Here is a 5590-nt window from a genome sequence, read left to right as displayed (position 1 = left end):
ATTCAAGTGACAAGCCTAGACTGATGGCTATTTTCATTCTGCTTCCAAATTCCCAGGAGAAAGTATCCAAGTAACTCAGCTTGGTTGATTATTTCTGATTCAATCAAGTGTGGTGAATAGATGGCATGACAGTTCAAGAATTTCAGGGGCTCCCAACCTATGGGTGGTTGGGTGTGTGAGGGTGGCAGTAGAGAAGCTCTTCAGTGTGCAGGGGTCCCCATGGCTGCGGACCTGTACCAGTCTGTGGCCTGTTAGAAATGGGATCGTACAGCAGTAGGTGAGCGGCTGGTGTGAGCGAGCATTACTGCCTGAGCTCCGCCTGCTGTCAGATCAGCAAGTGACATTAGATTCTCATAGGAGCGTGAACCCTACTGTGAACTGTGCATGCGAGGGATCTAGGTTGCACACTCCTTATGAGAATCTAATGCTTGATGATCTGAGGTGGAACAGTTTCATCCTGAAACCACTCCCTGCCACCCCCCGCCTGGTCTGTGGAAAAATCGTCTTCCACAAAGATGGTCCCTCGTGCCAAAACAAGTTGGGGACTGCTGCTTTGAGGCTTTCTGTAAGATGGGGGGTAATAATGCAGAGACTCTGTCTCTTGGGGTGGTGGTGAACAATGCTGCAATTGGCATTGTTCATAGGATACTTTGCACAGTGCTGGCACATAGAAATCACTGAATATAATGTTTACCATTATTGCTGTTATTATTATCTCTTTGGGTCCTTAAAACATTTTTTCAGGATTTCTAGGTGGGTATTATTTCAAAATCCATAAAATCCACCTAAATATTTATATGTGAAGAATCCAAAAATCTCAGGGAAATCATATGAAAAAATTATTTATTTTCCTCAAATCTCTGAACAACAGTTTAAACATTTTCACCCACTAGATCTAACTTTGGAGAGCTTGGAAACCTGGCCTGTAAGATTTCACTAATCCAGGAGGGGGCAGGCTTCCCAAACACAAATGCCCTCTGCTGCGGAGCCATGGCTCCAGGAGAAACGGGCGCGTCGGTGAGAGCCGTTTCAGAAATCTAGTATTACCTTCAAAAAAATGTAAGAAATCAAAAGCAACTGAACATTTTCATGGCCTAGAAGAATCCCTGGCTGTGTCATCCAGAGGCACCTTGTCACCTGCCAGGCTGGGTCGGCTGTAAGCTTGTGAAGTAAGCAGAAGAAATTTCCCGTGTCCCCACCCACTCCTATCTTTGCCTTTGTTTCTGGTCTTCTGCCCGCTTCCTGTCTGTGCCTTCCTCCTTTGTCTTTGTTCCCCTCTCCCATGACAATCTATCTTTGGGAAAAATAACTGTGATTTAAATGTTTAAAGAAATAAGGATCCTAGGGATATTAGGTCGCTTCAAACACTTTGAAGAGCGTGATAGTCACTAACAAGGGAACTAGCCCTACCAGGACTAGTATTAAGAGAGGTGGAGGATTAGTGGCTTAAAGCAAGGGCATTGAAGGTAGATAGGGCTGGGTTTAAATCCTGGCTTTGGTGATAACACATTGCCAGCTCTGTGACCACTTCCCAGCTCCTTTACGCTGGGTAAGTTACTAAGTCTCTTTCTCCTCATCTGTAGAAGGAGGATAGTGTTAGAACCTATCCCAGGATTTCCTCAGGATTAAAAAGGAGAGTGCATGTCTAGTACATAGTATTGGGCACATAAGACATACTCAACTGTAGTTGTTATTATAATAAAAGTTTTATTATAGTGATATGATGTTAATAAATTATTATAGTAATATAATTTTTTATTACTTTTTTTATCATGGTCCTATTTTATACCACACATTAGACAATTTCTGGTGTATTACCTTTAGGTCTGAACTGGAGGAAAAGGATACATTTTAAATGAAACATGACATATTAGAACACAAAAAAATGAGCAGGATGAAGTTTCTGGAAACTCCTATAAAAATTTGTTGAAAGAGTTGTGGTCATTGGAACTGAAAAGTATGAGAATAAGAGCTTAAGAGTATGCATCTTGAAATGCAGGAACAGCTGGAGGGAATCCCGAGGGGCCTGGACAAGCCTAATCCTCTGGATCAGGAAGGTTTTGCCCTTGTTTCTGTTAGCTGCCCAAGGGGAATTACTGCCCCCATCTCAGTTTACGTTTATTTCTCAGTTTAGAGGTTTTCAGAACCAATGGAATGACAGACCCATGATTACAAACTCTCAAGGGAAACTTTTCCCCTAGAGCCCAGACCACTGAGATGGAAAATCACCTTTATTGTCTCCCTGAGCCGATGGGTGCATTTCCTGATTTATTCCCTCACTCTGAGCATAGCCCTTCTGAGGACCAGGATTTCTGCAGGGGTTGCAGTTCCAACACCCAACATTCAGCATCTCCAGGCCTCACATTCTGCCCTGGCCTAAGCATTCTAATCCAAGCCTCTAGGTGGCCAAGCCAGGCAACTCCCACCCTGAGTGGCTCTAGCATACATGCACGTACTCACTGCTCTAATTTTTCCTTCTCACTTCATTTTTGACTCCAGGAACTTTCTTTACTTTCTTCCAGCATTCAGCCATGTCTTAAAGGAGACTTGTTTTACTGGATCCAGAATTTCTGATTATTGTGGAGCTACATGGGTTTTGGATTGTTTAGTTTACCATACACCTAGAGGCAGAAATTAGTTTAAAAATAATTAAACAATTAAATACAAAATTAAATCACATTTAGAGGGAAGTTGGGAGTTCCTGAGGGGCAGATTTAAGCTATTAAAGGAAGCTGCTAAAGAGAGCTGTGGAATGGTGAGATCCAGGCAGCGTGGGCATTGGGTGGCTCTATGATGCCATCATGGCGATTGTCACATTAAATAATTCTGAAGCTGAAAGAATTTAAGAGAATATTTGACCTGCCCCACAGTATATGTATTTAAGACTTAATAGGCCATGGGGAAAGTCAGTAAATGTTCAGGAGAGTCTTTTTCTGAAAAAATGTTCCCACCTAAGGGATTAAGGACCTCCTGTAAGGAAGGCTGGGCTCAGTGAACTGTCCCACCCCCTTAAATCTGTTTCTTTGTGCTTGTGGGGCAAGAATAAGCTAAGAGCACCGGAGCTGTCATTAGGATCAATGGAATATATTGGTTGGAAAAAAGGAATACTCAAAATGCTGCTTCCCCTTCCTTCACATTCTGGTCATTCAGGTAGTCTTTTTAGTTCTGCAATACTTTACAGCGTAAAGAGTTTCTCTCTCATATACACTTTTTTTGTCACAAAAGCCGTGTGAAATAGAGATTATTGTCTCCATAGCAATTTGTTCAAGGACACACAAGAGTAAGTGGACAAGATAGGACTTGACTTCCTGTCTTTAGGTTGGGTCATGGGATGCCAATTCTTTTGTATGAATTGCACTCATTCTCAAGTCTCATATCAGGGAGAACTTTGGTCATCTCTTTTGGAGGCTGTTGGTCTCTAGTACAGATTCTCTGCTCTTACTTGGTTTGTTTGATTCTAAAGATATCTTACTTGGCTTCTCTGATTCTAAATTATCTTTGAGAAGGGAATATGGTGACTCTTCATTCCACTCTATGACTCAAATCCTATGCCTTTGGTAATCTCCTACTAGATTATAACCACAATCAGTTATACATGAATCACCAAACTAACTCAGCACACACATATTATGTAACATAATAGCTCCCACAAACAAACTGTGGCTTGGGCCCATTATTTTAGATCCTGTTATCCAGGTAAATATAGTAGATCGCAAATGTTAATGGTCAACCAATTAGACTGGAACAGTAATCATTACAGCAGGTCAAAAGTCTCGAGACCCTTTAAATGCAGGTATGTAATGCAGCATTGACCGGGAACACTTAAATTTCTTTCCACCCTCTAATTATGCTCCAATCTCAAGTAACTTTGCTCATTCATCATAGAGGATGGAGTATGATATGAAGACATAAGGGGTTGCCCTAGTCATTTGCCATAGTCTTTTTCTGAGGTTACTTCTCTCTATAGAATAGAAAGTGCTGGCTCCATATACTATTTTACATTGTTTTGAATTCATTTCTTCCCTGTTGGCTTTACATGATGGTTGTGTGTGCCACGGGGTCACTAACCTTAAGCTCGGCCTGGCTAGTGGGAACATTCACTGAAGACACAACATCAGGCTGTTTTTACCAGTTGATCACATTTATTTTTGTCACAAACATCATTACATACTTCCCCCTAGAAGCCACAGAAAAACATTATCATAACCAGAAATAATTCGAAAAACACAGAATAAAAAAGGCAGTTCTGGTTACAAAGACAACAACAAATGCCAACAAATATTATCAATACCCCTTTCATCTCCCTGGCCTTGGTTATAAAAATATGATGGTGCTATAAAGTGCTAAAAATCACTAATGACATTGGAAACTCTCATGTATTAAAGCAAATCCAAGATGGAATATACTTATTGTAGGAAATAAAGAGGTTTGTTAACAACAACAACAATTCATGACTTTGGGAACAGTCATGTGATAAAGACATGAATTCCAAGATCTCAGTCATCTCCTCTCAGTGAAACATTATCAGAGACAAACAGAAAATCAATAAAAGATTTAAGTCTCATAGAGTTTGTGTAAATATTGTAGAAATGACTTTCACAAGAGTGATAAGCACAGCCTTATCACATTTAATTCAGCTGAAAAGTCCAACTAAAACATAAAACTCTAATTACCCCCTCTGATGGCCAGAAGTTTTATAACAATGAAAGTAGCTGGATTTATACTGTATAAGCCAGCACTTGAGCACTCATCCATACAGCCTTGCCACCTCCACGGGTTGCCAGCACCTGCCTTCCCACTCCTCTGATGCCAAGTAAAAGTGAAGTTTGCCTGTGACGCTCCCAGATTCCTGAATTCATCCCTATTCTCAAAGGAAACTTTTCATTCCCATTCAGACACTTCTCAGCTCTCAAAAAAGACAAGGAAACTAATTTCTACTGAAGTGTGAAACTAGTGATAGTTTAACATGCACCTCTTTATTTAACACGCACCTCTTTATTTTTCCTAGAAGAGTTGCAATTTAACAGGAATCAAAATTCTAACCTACAAGCGGGGCAGAACTGTGTTTATCATCTGATAGCTTTTGGTTAAGGAACTATATAATTGTATTTGCTTATATTTTCAAAAATAAACAATGAAAGGATGAGACAAAACCTGACAAAAACAATTACCTCTCATCTATAGGGAGGGAGGAAATGGGGTAGAAAGCACATGAAAGCAATCCTTTTCTGGATTTACTTTGTTTTGTGCTTTTTACTTTGAAACAGAGGTGTGTGCTGGCTGGGCGAGGTGGCTCACGCCTGTAATCCCAGCACTTTGGGAGGCCAAGATGGGCGGATCACGAGGTCAGGAGATCGAGACCATCCTGGTTAACACGGCGAAACCCCGTCTCTACTAAAAATACAAAAAAAATTAGCTGGGCGTGGTAGCGGGTGCCTGTAGTCCCAGCTACTCGGGAGGCTGAGGCAGGAGAATGGCGTGAACCTGGGAGGATGGCGTGAACCTAGGAGGCGGAGCTTGCAGTGAGCCGAGATTGTGCCACTGCACTCCAGCCTGGGAGACAGAGCGAGACTCCGTCTCAAAAAATAAA

The sequence above is a fragment of the Hylobates moloch genome, unplaced genomic scaffold (genome assembly GCF_009828535.3).
Source record: "Hylobates moloch isolate HMO894 unplaced genomic scaffold, HMol_V3 SCAFFOLD_1, whole genome shotgun sequence".
NCBI lineage: Eukaryota > Metazoa > Chordata > Mammalia > Primates > Hylobatidae > Hylobates > Hylobates moloch.
The sequence above is the reverse complement of the archived record's forward strand: the minus strand, read 5'-3'. Positions refer to the sequence as shown.